Below are 22,053 nucleotides of genomic sequence, written 5' to 3'. Positions count from 1 at the left end.
TTCATGCAGGCAGTGCAAGGGAGAGAAAACACTTGTGCATTCACACACACACACCCCATTGCAAATTTGGCAAGGATTTTGTAGCTGCTAAGTCATGTGCAAAGAGAATGTGGTTGCTCTCACCCCACTGGACCTGATGGCCCAGGGAAAGTAGACAGTTTACATTTCTCCTGCCAAAGGAAAGGAGAATTAGGGAAATGTAGGACCTGAGACAACCATTGAAAGATCCTAGAAAGTCTCTCATAGTGGATGTCTTTCCCTGACCATGGCAACAATCACTGATTTTCCTCTTCTGAATGCCTCCAGCACTTACATTCTGTCCCAAGCAATTTAGGGCAAAACTGGTTTGTCTTTTTTACTAAATAGGTGTTTTTTGTTGAGAAACACTGTTCTTCAATCCAGCAGAGTCCTCTCTGAGGACAGGCTTTCTGTGTGATACATTTCTGAGGCCACTGTATCCCAATTGCCACCCTGGTCCTTGGACTCTCTCTACAAAGCTGGACAGTTGGTTGTGGTCCAACAGGCTTTTCCCCTCTAGAGGTTATCTACCCCTATGGTAGGGAGTCTTGTCTGACACTGTCATCGTCATAGCAGTTAGGATGCTGGGGGTAGAGAGGAGGAAGTGACAAGGAGCCACAAATAAGCCGTCTCTGTCAGCCTTTCACTGACACCAGGCCATAAATCAGATTGCAGTATGGGAACACTCAGCCCAGTTCTTGCCCTCCCTCTCCATTTGTTTCTGCCACATCTGCCTTAAACCAGATAAAGTGTTTTATAGCCATGGGGAGCAGATAGTCATTGTTAGGTAAGCTTTAGGGACAGTTTTCTGTGGTGTCTGGACTTATAATAGCTGTTCAACATAAATTCAATTTAGAAAGGGTCAGAATAGGACCATGCGACATCACAGCTAATTCTGAATCTGCATAATCAATGAATGCCCTAGAATAAAAAGAAGGCACTTCATTTGTCTGAGGACAAGCCAGATGATCCAGGTGAAGGTAAACATTTGGGGGGAGCTGATCTTTGTCTCTCAAATTTGGAGAGGGGAGGAAAATTCCATAAAGGAAAAAATAATAATATAAAGGGAGGTTGTAGCTCAGTGGGCATAAAGTTACAGTTACATAAGACAAGTAAGTACTAGAGATTGACAGGCACAACATAGTGCCCATAGTTAACAATGCTACATGGTACACTTAAAAATTTAAGAAGATGGGTCTTTTAAGCATTCCTAACACACACACATGATAAAGAGGCATAGGAAACTTTTGAAGATGATGGATACCTCTGCTAGCTTGATTGTGGTGATGGTTTCACTCATGTAGGTATATGTCCAAACCCATCAAATTGTATATGTTAAATATGTATAGTTCTTTCTAAATCAGTTATGCCTCGATAAAGCTGTTATACAAAAGGGGACCCCCCAAAAACCTGAATTATCTTCTGGAGGGCAAGCCCCTATAGTACAAGCTTTCCCCACCAGGTGAGTGTTCTAGGAACCCATCTATACCAACTGGTGTTATTGTGAGAGGCTGCATTTGGCTTCAATGAATTTATTTGAAGACCTTTTCAACACATTTTCCCATTTCATGATGGGTGATTTACGATCACACCTGCCCACACCACACTGAATGTTCAGCAGTTTTTGACCAAAATTGACATGACCCCCATGCCCCACCCTTCCCATTCACACGATTTCACACTGAGCAACTTTTTTTTTGTTTCCCGAATGAAAAAAGTCATTGAAGGGAAATTTTTGCTGATGTGGAAGAGGTGAAAAAAAAAAACCCACAGTAGAAACACCAGAAGGCATCAAAATCAACAAGTTCAAAAATTGTTTTGAGCAGTGGAAAAAGTGTCTGGATAGGTGTATTGCATCAAATGGAGAGTACTTTGAAGGTGACTGAAATTTAAACATGTAAGAATAAATACACAATTTTTTATAAATAAGTTCCAGGACTTTTGTCCCCCTTGTGTATACTTGCATATATATAAAATTTAGAATATGTGGTGATTTTAGTTTCAAAAAGCATGGAACACCTTTCCAAAAATAGCATCAATAATTACTACAGTAATCATTTAAAAATTGATTATTCTAAAAGTTTTAATTTCTCTGGATTTTACAGAGTATTTTTTTCTCTTCTTGTTTGTATAAATGAGTGGTTGAGAGCAAAGGGAATTCCAAAAGCAGAGAAGGATAAAAAATGATGGCAATCTTCTGTTACTGTTGCCTTCGTTTTGTCATTTTTAACTCTCATGTAGTAAGGAAGGAGTCATCGATGTTTGTGAGTCTGTTAAACTTGTGTGTGGCACGGATGTAAGAGATTCAGTTGCTTTTTGAATTTACCTCAGTCCTGGTTAGAGCTTAACAGTGCAGAAGCAAGGCATGACTGCCACAGCAAGGCAGTTGGTATTCATCCCGGGCATTACTAACTCCTCAAGGATTTCTAAAAATACTTCATTCTCTTTAAAACTAACTCTTGGACACAGGAACTGAGCAGTAATAGTTTTTGCTCATTCTTGATTAATAGTAATAATGGCAGCCAAGCATCAGGGTGGTTTCAGAACACACTGCATCTGACTCGGCCCGATGTCTCTGTTTATAGCACAGCTTCTAATATTTTCTCACTGCCTTTGAATAACATAAAATATACCAATCACTAAATACAAAACACAACAATCAAAAACACAGGAACAAATCATCCTAACTAAATATATTTGTTTGTATGTCCAAATTCAAGTTTATTTTAATGAATATTTAGCCCTATTCATCTAACTATAAAAATTTCAATTTTAGTTATCTTAAAAGACAGATATTTTCTTTGCCATGAAAAATTGTGACATTTTAAGCTCTAGCCTGTTAGTTGCAAGTCAAGATAGTATATACAATTAAGTTTAATATTCAACTTTAAAAAAGACTGGTTGAATCTGTATTGTCAGTCTCACATTTTTTAGTTTAGTACTCATATGAAAATCTAATGTGAGCACCTCTCCCTGAAAACCAACTTTTGTTTGGAAGTTTGGAAAAACAGTCTTTTATTTATGGTCTACTCACTAACCCACTAAAGTACAAGCATATACACTTTGCAATTTGCCCATACTCAAAATGTTAACTGTATCTATTTAGTCCTGAATCATGACTAGGTGGTATATTTTAAACTTGCAACTGTTTTCCACAACTTAAGTAGTGTCTGAAATGACTTTCTATTGCTCCTCTTATTTAAAGTCTAGCAAGTCTTTTCTGTGATGTGCAGATGTTGAGGCTTCATCAGCACTAATTTCAAAGCCCTGTTTGCCACATTTTATTGGAGCAATCACAGTATCAGTAACCAGAAGGTTTCTACTCCTGAAGTACAGGTGTTCAATAATCAACAACACCGAATTCATCCAACATTCCTCCCAAATACATGTGGTGCACATTTTTAGTTTGCCCACCAGAAGTTTTATCCATCAACAATGTAAAATATCTGTTTCCATGTACCTGTCGGTGACAGCATCTCCTAATGAAGGCACAAAGTCTACAATGTAATTTTTAACACAATTATTAATTTCAGAGAGAGAGAGAAATGTCAATAGGTTGCCTTTCATTTGCTTCCTGAGGAGGGACTGACCCAGCAATTTAGGGATATGCGCCAATCAAGAATCGAACCTGTGACCCTTTGGTTCACAGGATGACACTCCAATCAACCGAGCCACACTGACAAGGACTACAATGTCATTTCATAAAATAATTTACCCAATAGATTGTTTTGCTTTCTGGATAAAAAGCACAACAATTCAATAATTTACAGGCATTTTTCATGATTTTTGGAAATAATTGATGCCACTTTTTGTTTGAACTTTGAACAGCTCTCTGTAATTATGATCTTTGCTTTGGTGCTTACAACAAGGGAAGCAAACTTTTTTTTCTTTATTTAAGAAACTTAACATGAGTTAACTATAGGCACAATGTTGTACTGTAGATCCCTATAACTTACTCATATTGTATAACTAAAATTTTATACCCCCTCAGTAGCTACTTCCCACTACTTCTCACCACCAGCCCTTGGCAACCACCATTCCACTCTCTGTTTCTATGACCTTCACTATTTCAGATTACTCATATAAGTGGAATCATGCAATGATTGTCCCTCCCTGGCTTTTCACTTGGCATATGTTCTTGTGCTTCATGAACGTTGCCACATATGACAGGAGTTCCTTCTTTTTAATGGCTGTATAATATTACATTGTCTATAAAAACCACTTTTCTGTATCCATTCATCCATTGGTGGACATATAAGTTGTTTCCATGTCTTGGTTATTGTGAATAATTCTGCAACAAATGTGGAAATGCTAATATCTCTTTGAGATCCTGATTTCAGGGTTTTTTTTGGGATAAACACCTAGTGTGGGATTACTGGAAGTAAGTAATACTTTGTATTGGAAATAATTCTCTGTGCTTTTTCTGAAAAAGGTCAGTTTGCTTGAGAAACCACAGTTGTTTGTCACAGTTAATAAATTAATGAATTAAAGTAGTTTAAATTAATATTCTTATGTAATTATGATATTTGGTGAAATAATCAGGAAATTCAATACTATAAGTAGGCTTATGGGAAACTGCTTCAATAATTTTTTTCCTAATACCTGCCCCATTTTACATACACACATATATCACATTCACATATTTGATTACTTCAAACATAGAAAATATTTTTCACTGACAATACATCATAATGGTAACAATGAAAAAATATTAAATAATATAAGCAATAACTCAAAAGAGGCACTGAAAATATTTACTGGGACAAACTGGACTTTGTTTATAGCTTCTTAGCTAGGCTTAACTAAATCAACTTTTAGCTCATGAGTAACTTTTAAATATATGCATTTTTAGGAGGTTTTTTTCTTCAAGACAGTAGATCAGGCACACTTCTGTATTTTGACTCACTCGTGAGACCCTATTATAATGATAGTAAAGGAAAAAAGTAGGAGTGAAAATAACTGGAAAAAATTTTTAGCAGCTTTTTCAGAGCAATACATGGGGACACACACATGAAGAGCATATGAAAAAGAATGGAATGCTGAGAAAAGGGAGCTTATAGAAATTAAAAGAAAATCACCAAATAAAAGGTTTAGCCTTAGATTTGGAAATTGAATGAAAACTACACTATTAAGCCATCTGAAAGACTAGATGAAACATAGGAGATACAGATGGTCTATCTAGGAGACTCAGTATTATAATACCATTAATTCTATGAAGAAAGCAGAGAATATCACACTGGCTGGTGTGGCTCAGTGGATTGAGTGCTGGCCTACAAACCAAAAGGTCGCCGGTTTGATTCCCAGTCTAGGACACATGCCTGGGTTGCAGACCAGGTCTCCAGTAGGGGTCGCAGGAAAGGCAACCACACATTGATATTCCTCTCCCTCTCTCTCTCCTTTTCCCTCTCTCTAAAAATAAATAAATAAAATTTTTAAAAAAGGAAATCAGAAAAAATGGATGAGAAATACTGTTAAAAAATAATAAATATTACTTAGAACAGAAAAGGAACTTGAGAATTTTCATTGCAAGGGCCCACTGGACACCAGTTTGGCAGACTTGAATAAATCCATATTATGTCACTGGAAACAAATTGGTAGACTACTGAGAAAGCCAATGGTGTTCAGTAATATGTCATAATATTTACACAGTAAGATGAGAAATAATTGTTTTCAAAAGAGGTCTATATTTATATATAGCATAGAAAAACAATTCATTGTAACAAAATATGCCTCAAATGGTAATTTACATATCTGTGATCATTTTACTTCTATTGGAAATGCCCTCCTTTACCTAAAATAGTGGTGAAGAGTTTACATTAAATACTTAGAGATATAAGCACAACAAATCAATTTTTCTTATTCTCATATTGAAACTAAAATTTTCATGCACACAGATTTTATTAAAAATAGCAAAAATTATTTAAATACAGAATCTGGCAGAAGTAATGCCTGCGTGAGTATGGTTGGTAAGATAATAATATGGTTGTAATAATTTATAGTATTGATTTGAGCATTTCACCTAAAAAGTCATATGGTATGCTTGACTGTGATATTGTTATGTTACAGAATAATGCTTATGGTTTTGTAATAAAAGATTTTGTAATAAAAATGGGGCATTATTTGTACTGGACCCTGTGTATGTGACACATATACTATAGTATATGTATTATGTTATATAGATGGAAAACTAAGATTGAGTAATTGCCTCTTTTTTGTATTGTTGTTCAAGTACAGTTGTCTCCATTTTTCCCCCACCACTAGCCCCATCCCAGCCATCCCCACCTCCCACCCTTGATCCTACCCTCCTTTGGTTTTGTCCATGTGTCCTTTATACGAGTTCCTGAAAATATGTGTCCCTTTCTCCTCCCCCCCCATTATCTCCTCCCTCCTCACCTCTGGTTACTATCTGTTTGTTCTTAATTGCAATGTCTCTGGTTCTGTTTTTCTTGCTTATTTGTTTTGTTGATTAGGTTCCATTTAAAGGTGAGATCACATGGTATTTGTCTTTCACTGCCTGGCTTATTTCACTTAGCAAAATGCTCTCCAGTTCCATCCACACTATTGCATTCTGAAATTCAGTTTCTTCATTTAGAAACTGGGCAAAACAATGATACCTACACATTTAGTGACTTTTAGAAATAAATGCACTAATACATATAAAATGATAAGGACAACACCAGGCACAGAGTAATTACTTAGTGACAATTAGGTATTATTGTTAAGCCATTGGAAAGCTAGTCAATTTATCTTTATTTTAGAACATACAGTTGTAGTAAAAAATATGACTTGATAACACGTAGACAAAAATAGAATGCATTAAATCTGGTTGGTTATGAAGAATGAAACTGGGGATAATTTGTACTCAATGGTTTTACCTTTTAATTTAATTCCTTTTGTACTATTTAATTTTTAAACATATTCAAGTATGGAAAAATTACTTCCTTGAAGATTTTCTTCCATTGCACATATTTGTTTATTCTGCTTCTCATAGGCCTGAACATAATAAGCACTGAGTAAACATTTGTGGATGAGTCAATTATAAGAGAATAATCTGTAGAATCTTAATTATCTTTCTCACTCTTGCTACTGGCTTTGAAAATAAATTTCTAGTATACTTTGAGAGCCCAGATTAGCAAACCTTTCATACTCCAACAATAAGTTAATTATTTCCTTCTTTACTTTAACAATCAAAATGCTGTATAGATAAAATGAAAATATTATTTGTTCATTGAAGCCTACAGGTGGTTAGTTTTGTTTCAGAGTTGAAATCACCTGCCATTTTCCTGTATCTCTTTGGAAACTTTCTGAGGAAAAAGTACATTACACGACTGGAAGTTTGTCATCACCTTAGATTCTACCAAATCCTGCCATTAGCTTCCTGGCTTACCGTTATGTCATTCACTAGTTTTATATATGATTTGGGAATAAAGGTAATGGGTCTTCTGATTATCTACCTGAAGACATATGGTGAAATTCTCCATTCAGACCTTCGGAGGGAAGAACTGAGGTAGAGTTCTGTCCTTATCACTTACTGAATAAATCTAAAACTCAGTGCTTCTTTTTAATTGGAGGTGAGTATGGAAGTGAGTAATTATACTTACTCTAAAGAGGTGTCACTGGCCTTAAATGAAATATAGCATGTGCATGTGAATTGGAAACTGTCCATCACTACATCAGTGACAACATTTATCCCAGACTTAAAGGAAACAATGTCAATTATTATTCTGCTTAAAGAAGATACAGTAGTGAAATCTGAAAAAAAAGGCATGATAATAATTACCATGAAATTTCCAAACCAGACCATTTTATGTCATGTAATCTGAAGAAATGAATACTATAAAATATTAGTGATAATAAAAATTTAAAAGTTTCCATAAACTTGGTGAAGTAATCAATGTTCTATTCTGGTGACTCATAATTATTCTTTTGGAGAAAACTAGAGGTGATATTTGATGTTTTGGGTGAAAATATTAATTATAAAATAAAAGTATATTGACTTAAGTTTCTTGATTATTGCATTATAAAGAAAACTTAGAAAAATTAACTTATAAAAGAAAATTGTTTTTAATTGTTGTACATTTATGTGTAGAGAGCACTTTACTGAAAAGCATCTTTAAAAATTGCATCAGACTACTATTTTTATAGATAAACTATAGCAACATCCTTAATCTAAGGGTGTTATCTTGAAGAATAATTTTGAAGCATAAAATGAGAAAAAACTGTGCCTGCAGAAAATAAATAAATAAAATGCTACCTGTGCTTCCACCAAATCAGGAAAATGCATTTCTGCATTTAACCTATATCTTAGATTATGTTCCTGAATGATACACTGGCTTTTGCTGCAACATCCAACATATCAAACTTTAACTATTTACAGTTTCTTTCCCCCTTGAAATCGCAATAACAACTCTTTTCCTGGGGGTAGGAGAGAAAGGTTATGCTATAAAAGCTATCTTAAAATGAGCATTTTATTTATGCTGTTTTTATTGAACCTAGGAAGGTTGGAAGTGTTGAAAACTATTCAGGACCTTATGCCATCTGCCCTTATTTCATATGTTCCCTCATATGAGTTGGAACAAAGAAGTGGGCTGGATGGAATTAAAGAATGTATATATATATATATATATATATATATATAAAAAGAAAGTAGTGATCAAACGCTACTGATAAGGCAAGCCAGTGTGCTCCTGGGTGATGTGTGTATTCAACTCCAGGCTGACTCCTCTTATGCTAATACAGCCAATTTCCTCTTTTATTTCATTTCTGGAGCCTGAATCTGCGATCTCTGATAAGGTTCCCAAGGATACCGCCTTCACTCACAAACGGGGAGGGGGCAGGGGGAGTGGGTGATGGAGATGTGTAACTCGGAGAGAGCACTACTGGATGAATAATTTAAAGCTCCGCCCGGAGATTTGAGGCAAAATGCAGAGATAAGACACACCACAGGGTCTTCTCTGTTTATTCAGAGCTTCATCTTCCAATGACAGCTGACCTCCAAGGTCAAGGGTATGATGGGAAATGGAAAAAAACAGTGGGAAAAGGTACAGCACAACCCAGAAGACAGTAATGATTTACTTTGTGTCAAATGAAAAATTGATCTTTTTATTTAACTACTTTATTTTTGGTGTTCATCAATGGAAAAGCTGTGATTGAAGAAACTTTGCATAAACTGTAATATATTCCTGATATGGAGACACTCCCACCAGCTCTTTTTCATCAACTTCAGCTTGACATGGTTTAATACTGTTTTGTGAGGAAATTTTTAAGGTCAGAATGAACTTTGAGTACCAGAAATGTGTATCACTTAAGACCTCCAGTGACAAACACAGTAACTGGATTCAAAGGCAGTCTGATCTGTAGTTTCCCTTAGGCAAAGGATATGTTTCCTTAGCTTCCTACCTTTTTAACTTTGCACAAAAAAACGTTGCACTTTTCCCCCTCATTACATTTTTCTGGAGCCTTACATAATCCCTTTTGCCGGATAACACATCTCATACACTGAACTAATCAAATCTTTGTGTTTTTACTAGTTTGCTGCCTAAATCTCTGAGTCTAATAACTCTATGCAGTTCAGAAAATTTGAAGCCATTTGTCCTGGCTGGAACCATATTGTTGGTTTTAGGATCTTACAAATTCTGACAGTAAGACATGCACCTAGGAAAGCCCTGCTCCCCATTATCAAAACCGTCTGCTCCACGGCTCCTATTTGTTTCCATAGAATACAACCATGACCTCTGCGGAGGGAGAGGCAATGTCAAATGTTTCTCAGGGCTGGTTTACATTTCCCTCATAGTCTGAAACTGCTGTTTCTGCTTTCCTCTGTTTGAATGTTACCCATGTTTTCATTCCTGAGCAATCATACCTTTTATCTTTTTTAGATAAACATGAAAACATACGAAGGTCACTGCTGGGTGAGAGGTAAGATGTGCGTGACTGCCACCCAGCCTCACCGTGGGCTTTTTTTTTTTCCTCCCTTCCTTAACAAACACTCCTTGAGGGTTCCAGTGGAGTGAGACGAGTTATAAGTATGATTCACAGGCTGGCTGCATTAAGTGCCCGTACAGGTTGTCCCTCCAAGGGCCCCATTAGTGTGGCGCCAGCCTGCTTGGTGTTTAGCACGCACTTTGCCCATGTCCCCTTTTTTCAACATTCTTGTTTTTATATTTATAATCTATCAAAGCAAACGCAAGGTGAGCTGCATTTTATTGCTTCCTGGGTGTATTTTGTGCATTTTTGCTAAGGCTTAAAAGAAAACCATCCCCATTATTCCTGTCCTGGACCTTTTTTCTTCTTTTTTCTTTCTTTCTTATTTTTTCTGTCTTTCTTTCTTTCCTTTTCCCATGAAGCAGGAAGAGCAATGGGAGAGAGAACACAGAAACTGAAACACAAGCTAAGCTAATCACAAAGTCTCTGATTAGAATGGACCTTTGATGGCTATAAAGGAAACTAAAACACGAACTTTTGGGGCAATGATGGAATGTGCGTCTTTAACTTAGCCCTATGGAAATCTTATGTTATTGACTTAGAAATCAGATATGCAGCTTAATTTTGACATTGAGGATCATTTTTAAAACGCTAAGATATAACTTTGATTAACCACCAGTGAGAATGGCAAGTCAGTTAATTACTGTTTGCCCCTTTCATAGAAATTACAGTCATAGTAGTTTTTATATGTCAACAAGTTACACCTCAGTGTAACCTTTGCAATAAACCCATGAGAAAAGTGCCCATTTTGCCAGGTAATATTTACTGAATTATGTTCCAAAAATACACAGCACAATATTGCTGTGGGCTAAATATCACATATAACCCATGATACATGATACTCATTTTATTCTAAAATCAACTTAGTTTTTAAAACTATTGGCTTTCTTAGGGTATCTTCCTGCCCTTTTTACTCCTGAACTACCACTGTATACAATTTCTTTTATTTTTATCTTTAAAGTGGCTAGTGCTTAAATACAGAAACTCAGTTTTACAGTTAAAAGAAAATTCATATTGAAGGATGACATCAATTAAAAATAAAAATAAATTTAGAACCATAAATACATTAAAATATAAGAAAAAAATAGTCTTCACCTCTAAGACCCTTCTTCTCAAGTATATTGTTAGAAAGTAGATTTCTTGTCTAAAAAAATAATAGGAACCTAGTTAATTTTTATAAATGCATATATTGATAATCATAAATTCAATTTGGGACAGATATTAAAGTTATCCCACTAAAAGCTTTTTCAGAGAAATGAGTGGCAAAGCCTGTACCTCCACCTCCTCCTGCCTGGTGGTCCCTTCACACATCCTCTAGTTATTTTTGTCCATACAAGTAAGTGAAAAATTGCCAATTATCATGTCATTGACTTGTTAAAGAGCCAGAATCCATTCATGTTCTTAAGACCTATATAGGGCTTGATTCTCTGATTCCTCTTCTCCAGAAACAATTCAACTGCTCTCCACAATCTCAACTTGTGAAACAGTAAAGCTAAATAATTCAGTGCACAGACATGAACAGATCAGATAAATTACCCAAGGTTAAGCTTTCACATTTTTTAAACTTTGTTAGCTCAAATATAATGTATTTCAACAACCATAAAAGTTAATGTTTCTGATGACTGTGAGTAGAATCATGTATGAACAGATAGATGAGAGGAGAATGGGGAAAATGGTCTTATAAAAATTATGAAAAACATCTGTGTTTACCTACTTTTAATTTAAAATAAATAAAAATAAAAGAAAATAAAATTAATTTCAAATGGCAAGTTACTACTATAGAAAGGGCACTGAAACTTTTAGCACGAGTGAACTAAAGAATATTTAGTTTAATTTCTTCATTTTAAATATGAAGATCCTGAGACTGAGAAATGAGGGGTTGTGCCCAGGACAGCATAGCTAGTCTGTAGTAGAGTTGAATATCGAACTCATGTCTCTTCTCTCTTTCCAACACAAATATAGGGAAGTGGGCGGTTTATAGGCAACAGGTGTGTACCTGACCCAGCATCTGTTTGAAAATAAAAATGGATACTTTTCCTGCACAATTCTTTTTCTATAATGGCTTTTCATCTAGTCTGATAATCTGTGCATGCCTTGGGTTATCATAATCTCTCTTTTCTAGCCCTGGATCTATGAGGCTTAAGTAGGAAAATATATAACTTTCATTTTTCACAAAGAAAAGTCACTATAACTTAGTATTACAAAGTATCTAAATTTAGTAGTCTTAATTTTTAAAAACCACCAACCAAAATAAAGCAAACAAACAAACAAATAAGCCCTGAGTCTGCATTATCCTTTGGCATATAACTGTTTCCACCTACTTATCACTATGTGTTCCTGAGTTTTGACTGTCCATTTAACATGTTTTAAACTTGGATTAGGGATATTTGTTGTATAGAAGATTCTTGGCACCCAAGATGCATTGTTTGTCAATTTCTTATGACAGGGAATTTTTTACTGAGTGTGATTGTGCAAAGCACTTTACTCCACCTGTGGGAATACTGGCAGTGGGGTGTGCAGTCATTAAATTAAGGAGAAACACATTGCTCTCTTTCCTGTGGAAACAAATCTGTCTGTCTATGCCATACCCTGTTTTGCTTTGCTTGGGTGAATTAATCCATACATAAAACTGAGTCTGTGGGGCAGTTTCCCTCTTATCTCCACTATTTGGATTTTGTTTCAGATTTGGGAAATTGGTTTGATCTAAGCTTTTAACTTTCAAGGTCACTTTTGTCTGCAGCCCTCAACTTTGCTGAAACATCAATCACAATATGTTTAAAATACTACAGTTTATTGTTGCTATTAATGCATTTAGTTTTACTTATATGGTACATGTTAGTTAAAATATTAATTTTAGAGGTCAGTGAATTCAGTGAGTCTGGAGAAGAACGTATTGCATTTAGTTTCTTTCTTCTGCATAAGCCGACTGAGTTGAACTCTTCCCCTGACAGCTGACTTTTTCCTCTCTCAAAGAAACAAACAATTCGGTGTCATTTAAAATAAACACTTTTCAATCAGATTTTTGTTTCCTTTTTTAACTAGTACTTTTATGATACTCACTTATAAAGAAGACAGAGATCAGCAAATGCTCTGTAACTTTATTGCCTAAAGTCCTCAAAGTAACTATACTTCCTCTAGACCCAAAATGCACATCATGTTTTTCAGAATTAAGTTTTTATAAGTTAAATGAAGCTAGTAATTAAAACTGTAGTCTAACCTTTTAGCCTTGCATGAGCAAACATTTTCGATCTTAATGCTGTTGTTTTTTTTCACATTTGTAAGGGTATGAATTTGTGGAAATGTTTTTAGTCAACTTAAAAAACTTTTAAAAGCATGCATGTTTTAGCCAGCTTTCATCAAAAAGTATAAAAATCTGTCTCTTCCATCTGGTTATGAGTCTAAAAAGGCAGCACCTTAACATGTCTGAACCATGACCTTACTAGGATTTAATTCTCTTCATCGTGATATTTCTAAGTTTGTTAATCACACAACTCTTTCTATTCTTCCAAGAAAAAATGCATTAGTGCTGGTTGAGGCTTACAACTTGGACTTATATTTATGTGAGGTCCTGTCAATTCTTAACTGGAAAGTAATAATCCTCTATGTCTGTATTCTGTGAACAGGACTCATGTTTCCTATGCACCAACCTACCCAAACAGTCACCTGTGCTTCAGACGACATTTGGATGCCTTGGATTTCAGACAACAAAGATTCTCAAAAAATCAAGTGATATAATAATTGGAATTTGGCATGTCATAAAATACTGGTTTGCATTTTAGTTGTAAAAAAACAAAAAGATTTAGAAAACTTATTTTAAATTTATTGCATAGCATTTATTGAGTATAAATTAATAGTACTGGTTTTTAGAATATTTTAAATATATTTTCAAAATTGTACATAACAAGAAAACGTAAGATACTATAGTAAGGTGATATCTTCTTTTTGAACTGAAAAAATATGTTTTAATGTTGGTAACATTACAATCTAAGCTTTTCAGGGGAAATAGCCAAAAAGGAGATTGATTTTGAAACAGTAAATACTACTTTGGACATATATTTAGAGAATAGTCACTGTTTTATCTTGAAAAATTATAGTTAATTTCATGTAACAAGTGTTCTAACCAAATTAAATCATTTTCATAAGATGTTTCAAAACTTTGTCTTTATCTGTCTAACATGTCTTAAAACATTTAACTTTATTGAGAACATAAAATATGAAAATCATATTAGGTATTTAGAAATAAAAAACTAAAATAAAAACTATAGTAAACAACAAAAATCATTCTCATATTAAAATACAAAAAGAATTCCTGAAGCACTGAAATGTCATGTATTGACAAATAAACAAATTTTTGTCATTTTTCTCCTTTTAAAACAGCCATATGAGAACTAAAGTAAAATAACATGTACGACATTGCAAGAATGTAGCAAACAGAGAGACCTAGCTCATTCCCATTCTTGAGTGACTAAAACAATTCACTAAAGCAATACAACTTTATTTCACACATCTTCTTTGGAAAAGCCTTACCTGTTAAATTATATAATTAGGTAAATAATTAAAAGAAGTAGGTAAGCAAATTTAAAAACTAAATATTTAAAATGTAGAATGTGAGTGCTTAATTCAGGGTTTCTTTAAATGTTATTGATCATAAGATTCTGTGCCCAATATAAAGGGCATAAAATGCTAGATATTAAAAAGAACACTAATAATAAAAAAATGTCGGCCAATATTACTTTCATCCTTTTTCTCTGTACCAGTGATTTTTTTTATACACCCCAATGCCTTATTGAGTCAGTGTCATATCCTGTGTAACGGCATGGTCCATTTTTTTATTTGGTTCCACAGGATGCAAGACTGACATTCTGATTTCACAGAGAAGATATGGATTCATAACAAAGGCCTTAAAATTAGGATGTTTTTCCCCCATCACTGTTGCAATTACAGATGACACTCAGTTTTCAGATCAAAATTATCTGTAGTTTAATTTGATTCTGTAACATGTTTAGAGGTTGAAATTTAAGTTTACTGATAAAGTAACTTCTTGTGGATGAAACTTCAAGATGAAGAGACAGATAAAATACCCAAGGCAATATCAATACAGAGCAGGTACAAATGACACAGATCTCAGAATGGAACAGTGGAAAGGACAAGGAGTTCTCCTGAAATCTCTTACTTGAGATCACAGTCCCTTTACTAACAATGATGGTGGCACATTTTCTCACTTATCTAGTAATATATTTTATTTGTTCAGAATAAATTTTAATGATATCACTCTGGGATTGTGGTAGAACACATTTTTCTTCTTTTCTCATTATGAAAAGATAAGTTGGAGAAGTTGAAAAGAGCAGGGTGGGATTTGTGTGACTCAATAATTACATTCTGATTGAATAGCCAACCTCTGACCGTCAGATCAGACAAGGAAGGACAAAGTGGACCAGCTACTTAAGCTTGAAGACACACCTAGAATCTGAACATAAAAGTCCTTCCCACACAGGCATCAGCCTCTGCTGCACATGGAGAAAACCAAGGTGGAAACATGGCAGGAGAATCATCAAATCAGGCACTCCTTTCTCATTTTTTCTGTCTAGATTCTGGCCTACAGCACTCCAGGAAATGTGTGGTCCATTTACAAATATGAATATACTACATTCAGTTATTAGAGAGAGGAAACACAACACTCTTAAAGCCATAATAATCATCTTCTGATCATTGTTTTCGTTGTGTTTTTCTGCTTCCTGAAATCGCTTTACATTTGTACAACACCATAGTGTACTGAGGAGTGGTCAGAGTCACAATTATCTCATTATCACAACTTCACAACATCCTTGTAAAGTACAGAAAGGTGACATAATAATTTCCATTAGGCGATGAAAGCAAAGAGGCAATGGAGGCCTAGAAAATTAGATAATTATTCATAAAGTTTTCTGACTCTGATCTAGTGCCTTTTTAATGAGTTTGTTCTGTTTCTCTTAAAACAGGCATTTTTCAGCTGTCTTTGACCAGAGATTCTTCTCTTTTTCTACTTTCTGCTTTGGAGATCTTACCTCTTCCAAACTCAGTTCCGACCTTCAGTACTACTCATTAGATGGTCATTAATAAGATACTGTTTACGACACATTTAATTAATTATCTAACATGTCAAGTAAGTATGCTATGGATACATTAAATATGTTCAAGCAAGTGTGTCATATAATTTATATCTTCCTCTATGCTTTGGAAACAGTGCTCACTTAATTTAAGTTGTTCTACTCATGATCATCATAAAATAAATGTGGTCCTTATGAGACTTAACAAGAAATGTCCACAAAATAGGATTTGTAACAGGAGGACTTATCCCATTTCTCAGTCAGTCATGAATGTGGAGAGAGGAAGTATAGTCAGGCTCCAAAGGAGAAGAGATAGTATTCCAGTATAAGCCAAACTCAGAGTGAAGTTTTCCTTGAAAAAGTTAAAGCTATGAGACTGTATAGGAAATATATCTTCTGAATCCGACTTAAGAAACAAGACATTCACAGTCAAACACACTTGGTGTAAGAATTAAGCGAAACAAAACAGACGGGTGCTCGGGTTTTCTAAAAATGCAACTTACCGCATGAAGGGGGAGGAGGTTATTATCCAACTGCTGTTATGGTCAGCGTCCTTCCCACCGTCCAGACTACACTTGTTTCAACCCACTTTCTTTTATTCACAAGAGTCCCCCGACTTCACACATTTTCCTGTTTTTTCTTCAGTACATTGTCATTGCAATTCAGTGCAAACCCATTTCCTCCAAGTGTCCTCCTTTGTTACAGTGGCTCATAGGAAACATATTTTCACTTTGCATTTCTAAAGCACTGATGCATATTATTTATATAGTATTATGCTGTAATTACTTAATTCTGCCTTTATATATATAACATAAATGTTTGTCTTCTATCCTCTATAACACTGTATGCTCCCCCAGAGAACCTAGTTATTTATTTTTATTCCTGAGGACTTGGGTCAGCGTGGTGACTAAAGTAGACACTTCACAAATGCTTGATGGATTAGTGCATGTGTAAATGAATCAACCAATGTGGAACGACTAGATAGAGGAATATTTGCATGGAGAAAACATATAGAGAGCCAGGTTGGAGCAATGAGTGTTGTTAATTATCTCGGCACTGACTGGGTTGCATTAAGACAAGGAGGCTGGTATGTGTTAGGATCTGGTAAAGGAGTGCTTCCTAATTCAATCTACCCATCAGCAAACAAGGAAGGAGACTGGTTAATTTGTGATGAAGTATTACAAGAGACATTACTGGATGTCTAAAGATAGGGAAACCCTGCTCTATGAACTCAATATACTCTGGTTTACTGAAAAGGATTAGTGTTGTGGAGAGAAGGATGTAGAACGGACAACCCTTCCACTTACACCTGGAAAGTTAAGTATACAAAGTAATTTCCAGTCAAATCGAGGGGGTTACAGCACTCTTTTCATGAATTCATTTCAAACTGAGAGAAACTTGCAAATTATTTTTACTCCAACTTACTGCCTAACACTACCAATACACATTTCTGTTGTCAAAGAAAACCATGAAAGTTTTTTTAAAGGGTCATTTGTGTTCTCCATGAGAAAGAAAATAAAGCTAACAGTTACTATCAATCAGTTTCAATATCAGCAAGAAACAAAGTAAATTAGGAAGCTATGACCCTAACTGTACATTGCATGCTGCTGAGTTAGCTCCGACTCCCGAAGACACAATGAATGAATGATATGCACGATCTCCTGTTCTCACCAGCCCTACTCAGCTCCTGCAGACTCATGCCTATGGCTTTGTTTATGGATTCAATCCATCTCATGTTTGGTTTTCCTCTTTTCCTGCTGCTTTCTATTCTTGCCAGCATTACTGTTTTGTTTTGTTTTTCCAAAGAACCCTGCCTTCTCACGATGTGCCTGAAGTAAGACAGCTTCAGTTTTGTCATTTTTGCATACAGTGACATCTCAGGCTCAGTGTGCCTTAGGACCCAATTGTTTGACCTTTATTACTATGAGCTTATTCCTATAGGTTTACAACTAAAACATGATACTAATCAGCTCATGCCAAATTTGTAGAGTTAAATAGTAAACAAATACAAAAGGTGCAGTGCTTAAAAGGATAAGTGAATCCTGAGGCATGATGAGGGACGCTGGAACAGCAGATTTGTACTTTCAGTTGGGGAGCTCCAGTAGAAATCATTACCTTTTCTCCCTATAAGTCAAGGAAAATTTTATTTGTGGTCTAATGCCCACTGCTGCCAGATGTCTAAGTACCTCCTTGTGAGGCAAGGAGAAGAAATCAGTTCACAGAAGCTCTGAGATCTCAATGGTGTGTAGTGGTCACTATGAAGACTGATGCAGGAAACCAAGCAAAAATTCTCTGCCTATGGGCCAGGGAGTTTGAATTTTCCTTAGCTTGGGGGCTTCTGAACTACACACTGCCTTTACAATTGGTCATTCCATATGCAGTGAAGGAATTGCCAACATTTGTAACTCCTAAAACCAAGTTCTCAAGATGATAGAACTATATCCGTGTTATTTCAGAGGAGCCTGATGAAATCTGTAGTATCTCCGTCTTCTTCCCCCTGCCCCACGTCCCTACCCTTGTTGTTGGAGGGCAGCTAATATCTCAATATTTCCACATTTGATTCCATTTTTTAAATCAGAACAAATTCATTTGTGAGTAAATCTCAACATCTCCTGTACTCAGATAGTCACGATTCCCGTATCTTTTGGGCACAGTATGCTGGCAGTACTCGATGACTTTATTAGGTAAAACAAATTTCACTTCATTATAGACATGTAATAGATTAGTGCAGTGTTAGTTTAATATATAAAAGATTATTTCATTTTTTATTTAAAAGGGAAAAATATCATGAGAATATATACCCTTGGGCTATTTGTTAAGAAACATCAGAGTCCAAAAGTACTGAGTTGAAACAGTATGTAAAGCAGTTTTAATTTCACAGCCACACCAATTGCCTTTTCAGTTCACATGCAATGTTCTCTTATTTTGGTCCAGATTTTGTAAGGAAATTAAAGTGCCATACTGGGGGAATAGGCCATATCAGGAGAAATAGATGCAATGAATGTCTCCAGATAAAAAACAATTAAGGATATTGAATTGATTAAAGTAGATCAAAGGGAGTTAAAAGGGATAAAGAAAACAATATTCCCAAGGACAAATAATTTGGGAGTGAATCATGATAGCCCTGGAGCGAGGACAGTGGGTGGTTCCATGATAAAAGAGCTCGACAGTGCCAAATCTCAAATAAATTTCCTGCAACCCATTCCAAATAAGTTAGAAATCTGACAGTGATGCTGCTCATTTCTCATGATATGGCAAAGTAGGTGGGTGTTGTTGGTTCATCTCTCTCTCTCTTTCTCTCTCAGTGTTTCTAAAACAAAAGGAAGTTAAATTGCTTGTTAAGTCACATTGTAAGTTAATAGATGAAATGGGACTAGAACTCATGATACTATTAGTCATAAGACTATGTCTAAACTGAGAAAAATTGAATAAACTCAAGTTATTAGTATGAGACACAGATTTTGTTATTAGTCCCACGTCCACATAAAATTATCACTCATTGGAATATCTGCAGACTAATTGTCAACTGTAAAGATCAGTCAACTAATGATCAACTATCTCAGTTTCTATCTGAAATTTGCAGCTACCATTAACAGTACATTAGTTGCTGTTGTTGCTGTTATTATTATTTGTGAGGGGGTTAGTGCTGGATAATGGCCCAATTAGAGAAACAATTGGCTATTGTCCCAGGAAGCTGTGTAAAAAGGGACAGTGTGAGAATCAAGAATGATCCTTTGGGTTTGATCTATGTAGATAGGGTGCTACCCAGAAAATGTCTTGTTCCCATCATTGCTCTTCCTGATCAAGAACCCTGAACATCCCCAGCACTACAGCCCAAGGCTTGATAGCTGTTGTGTGGAGCTCACGCTGCCTGCAACTGGGACATATTGTTTTTGGAGGTCTGCCATGTACCTTGGTTGTGTTCAGATTGGTTGGATTTTGGTGTTTCATTGAGGCTCAGAGAGCATTCTAGAGACTTAGGCTTTGAAGTCACATGCCCTTCAGGGAGAGGAGAGGAAATATTACCCTATTTAGTTTTTCATGGAGCACATTTGTGTGGTTGGTCAGAATACGACAAGTTGATGGGTAAATAGTTGTCTATCAGGACTAAAAAATATAATTAAAAAAAACCCTTGATGACTTTAAAGTCAATGTTAAGTTCATTGTTTTGGAGGATGTCATGGATATTGTCGATATGCAAGTCAGTGGTAGAAATGCCTAGCGTTACTTCAAGGGAAACATGTTCTACTCTCACTATTAAATTTTGTTAACTGCTCTACAAAGCAGCCTCAAAGCTGCTACAATCACCTATGTGCAATTATTTAGCAAATTATGTCTTTTTTTCAACTACCACCATCTACCAATTCTTCCAACCTGGTATTTTAAATTTTACACACATAAAATTTAATTCTTTTGAGGTAAATATTTTCTCCAGTAATTTATGAAGTAACTGAGGCTTTAGAGTACCTTTTACCTTTTGCTTCTGTAAAAATATTACTTCATTAAAGTATCTCTGAAAAGTTGATGTTTACTTAAAATAGGAAGTGGTGCTCTCCTTATCAGTTTGTTAATGAAAAAGTTAGGGTTTGAACTACATCTTAGGAAAGCTAAGATTCAAATTAGTTTATTGCAAAGCCAAGATTCAAACACAGCTCAATATTTCATGATTAAGGTGAACGAAGCCCCAGCCATAGAATAGGTGTTAGTATAAGGAACTATGTCAGAAGTGCCAGACTAAGTTATTCTTGTGTTCTTGCATAAATGCCCCCTGTAGTAATTTGAAGTAACAAGGCACACTTTTACCTCTACCCTCTCTACTTGTCCTTCAGTCACACTCTTAGTCATCCATTCTTTTCCCCTTCTTTGTGCTGTTCAGCACACCTTACCCCAACTGTCTTGAAAGGTATTCATCTCTGCTACTCTTCTTTAGTCAATAGCCCTCCTTTAACTGTTGACAACTGTGGAGATAACTGTGCATATGGATGTGTGATATCCTTTTGTTTAGCACTGAGGATGAAATCTCTGAGAGCCAACCTTCAGGGCTTGAAAATTGTACAGATTATCTTCTCATACTTGGCAAAAGTACTTGGATTCTCACAATGCTACAGCACTGATACTGGTTTGTAATCTCTCATGGTGATCAACTTCAGTTTATACTTGATGCTTTTTTGCAAGAGGCTGATTTATCAAATCCATGGGGCTATTTGGCTCAAATATAAATACAGGGTTTTTACCTAATTGGTTGCTTTCATAAAATTTGGAGCTTTAGAAAGAGAGCCTCAAAAAGGTGTCACCATATCTTTGTATTTCTAACCCTTCAGAGAATGCCTGACTGAAGAACTTGCTTGGTAAATTTTGGGGAGTAAACAAATCAAGTTGTGAAACTCCTACTTTCAGTTTCCTGGGCTGCTCTGGAATTCTCAAAACCTTTCCCTTTAAAGTCCTGCAATCATCTACTTTTCTCCAATGTGCTCACAAACTAAATCATTTGGACCTATGTATGTGCTCCAGCATCCATCCTAGGTTTCAAGATTTTTCCGATTAAAAGCAAAAACTGCATAATCCTTCCTTGGTTTCACCACAAATGGCCTCATGAACTGACAAGAAGAATGCCAGCTCCCATTTTAATGGAGCATCAGTGCTTTAGATATTTTAGCAAAGTAATGTGTTTACAGAAACAAGAGTTTTAATTATTATTTTTGACAGGTTTTTTTTTTCATAAAATTGACTTCCAAAGAGCTAAGCATATATCCATATGTTCATTGCCATAAATTGAATATAAAAATCTTTAGGGAAAGGAGAAGAGGCTAGAGGATTAATAAAGAGAGGGAGAGAGAGAGAGAAACTAGAGTTCTGAACCAGAAGTCACTAAATGGCAAATATCAAATATTTAGAATGGGCCAATGTCAGAAAAACTTAGTGTTGAAACAATGTCAGCCATTAATAGTCAGTGATGAACATCCTA

Source organism: Phyllostomus hastatus, unplaced genomic scaffold (genome assembly GCF_019186645.2).
Source record: "Phyllostomus hastatus isolate PE091 unplaced genomic scaffold, TTU_PhHast_1.1 phas_scaffold_1674, whole genome shotgun sequence".
NCBI lineage: Eukaryota > Metazoa > Chordata > Mammalia > Chiroptera > Phyllostomidae > Phyllostomus > Phyllostomus hastatus.
The sequence above is the reverse complement of the archived record's forward strand: the minus strand, read 5'-3'. Positions refer to the sequence as shown.